Below are 2,569 nucleotides of genomic sequence, written 5' to 3'. Positions count from 1 at the left end.
ATATATATATATATATATATATATTGTGTATATATATAATATGTATGTATGCATATATATGCATACATACGCATATATATATAGTTTTTTTCTCTGTGTAGCCTTGGCTGTCCTGGGACTCACTCTGTAGACCAGGCTGGCCTCAAACTCAGAAATCCGCCTGCCTCTGCCTCCCAAGTGCTGGGATTAAAGGTGTGTGCCACCACCGCCTGGCCATGAAGGTATATTTTGAGGCCTCTCAGTGCTTAGCAATGCTGGAACTGAAGAGCTGCACAAGCAGACAGCAATGACTCTCAGCTAATTAACTAAGGTGACTAAAAAAAAATAACCATTCAGGAGGACGGGGCAGAAGAACTGCTGCTAGCTCTAGGCCAGCCAGAACTACTTACTGAGGTTATATCTCAGTAATAAATAAATAAGTAAATAAATAAATACATACATACATAAATGTGAAAACAGGTGTGAAGGCTCACACCTGTCATTCAGCATTTGAGAGGTAGATGCAGGGAGATTGGATCGGTTCAAGGACATCCTCAGTTACATAGTGAGTGTGAGGTTAGCCGGAAAGCTACAGGCACCCTGCCTTAAAACAAACTTACCCAAAATACATACATACATACATACATACATACATACATACATACATACATAATCCATGCATACATATGAACATACGACTGAAAAGCAATGTGTGCCATCTAGGAAGGCAGATGGCCAGCGCCAGGCAGACGGGAGAGAGACGACGACAGGGATGGTGGATGTGACGAGGTGTATTTATGCATACATGAAAATGTCACAGCAAAATCAGTTATTTTCCACAACTAACACAAACTAATACTAGTTTGAAAAATAATATTGCACTTAAAAAACCCTATACTTTAATCTGAAAGAAATAGCAAAGGAATGTTCCACCTAGATGTCAAGACAGTTCCTGGGAAAAAGCAGTGATTTCGTTGCCTACCTCTCCACCTAAAAAGGTGACTGAATTTTCCAAGAGCCAGGCACATGGCTGCTTCTCACTGGATTTAAGGAGCCTGGTTGCTTTATGCCCTGATGAGGAGAAAGGTTGCCTCTGGTTAAACTGACAGCAGTTTGTAGTGTCTTAGAATTAGAATTTAACTTCTTGATAAATTATTTCAGACTCATTTTAGATGTTTGTGTATTTTTTCAGTTATGAAATTGAACCTAGGTCCTTTGAACATATCAGACAAACATTCTACCACTGAATTACAACCTCTTGGATATAGATTTTGTTATGTCGTGTATATTGTGAATCGGTTTCTGGTAATTTTGTATGCAAAATAAAACTTCAATGTGGTTCTCCACATTGAACGTGTGGAGGTCGGAAGCCAGTGTTCTTCTTCCACCTTAAAGTGGGATTGGGGTCTCGAACTCATGGCCTTCAGGTTTGTGCTGCAAGTACTTTACTGACTGAGCCATCTCACCAGCCCCTAGGAGATGTTTTGGTCCACACTGTATGGAGCACACTTCCCTTTGGCCTCGAGCTACAGGAGCTCACGGCTTTCTGTCCTCTATCTGCCTTTCTGTCACAGCTCCTGTGAGGCACCTCATCTTGTCTTCTCAACCATGCTTTTTTCTGAGAACCAGAATTCGTGAAAAATTACTGTTTAGCTACAAAATATCACAAAACACTGCTTAGAATGACACAATAAATCAAAAAAAATTTCATAAGCTAGTTTGGGAAGGAGCCATTATTTATCTCATGGTTCCAAGGGAAAACATTTTCCAAGTTTCAAATAAATTCAGTTGCCAATAAATCTCTGAGATGTTATATTTGTTTTTTAGTAGCCTGGAGCTTAGTGCTTTAAAAATATTTCCAGAATACTAGGATATATCATAGATTTTGTCAGAAAAAAAAAAACCTTTAAGACATAAAAAGAATAAGAGAAAAAAGTACAGACTATATAAAAATTTTTCAGATATAAGCTCAGCATAGTGGTGCATACCTTTAATTCCAACACTCAGGAGGCAGAGGCAGGCGAATCTGTGAGTTCAAGGTCAGACTGGTCTAAAAAATGAGTTCCAGGACAGCCAGAGCTACACAGAGAAACCCTGTCTTGAAACACCCTTTCCCTAAAAATTCAGAAAGACATTTTATTTAAGCACATATATTTAGATTTTTTTTTAACATTTGTGATCTCTAACATTTAATTACGCATATGTCATAATATTGACCTTTTGAATATAAGACTGAAGTATTCTCATATAGTATGTACTTCCTCTAAAATAACATTAACCTCTGCTTACCTACATGTGGCAATCAGACACTCGATTCACTGACTGGTTAGTCTTCGGTTTGAGATGAATAGAATTGCATCCATTTAAGTCAGTCCCCACTTTACCACATGTCACCAGTGGCTCTTAGATCCTTGTCTTAGTCAACGTCTCCCTGTATAAAGTTCAGCCACGAGGAAAGGGCTTCCTGGTGTCAGGGAGAGGTGTGTGCCCTTCCTCCTAGGTGTCAGTCACTTAGAGTCAAGTTCAGGGTCTGCCCTATATCTTATATACAAATGACTCCAAGACTAAATAACGGACTTTATATAAACAC

Source organism: Mastomys coucha, unplaced genomic scaffold, assembly GCF_008632895.1.
Source record: "Mastomys coucha isolate ucsf_1 unplaced genomic scaffold, UCSF_Mcou_1 pScaffold14, whole genome shotgun sequence".
NCBI classification, from domain to species: domain Eukaryota; kingdom Metazoa; phylum Chordata; class Mammalia; order Rodentia; family Muridae; genus Mastomys; species Mastomys coucha.
This window is presented reverse-complemented; position numbering follows the sequence as displayed.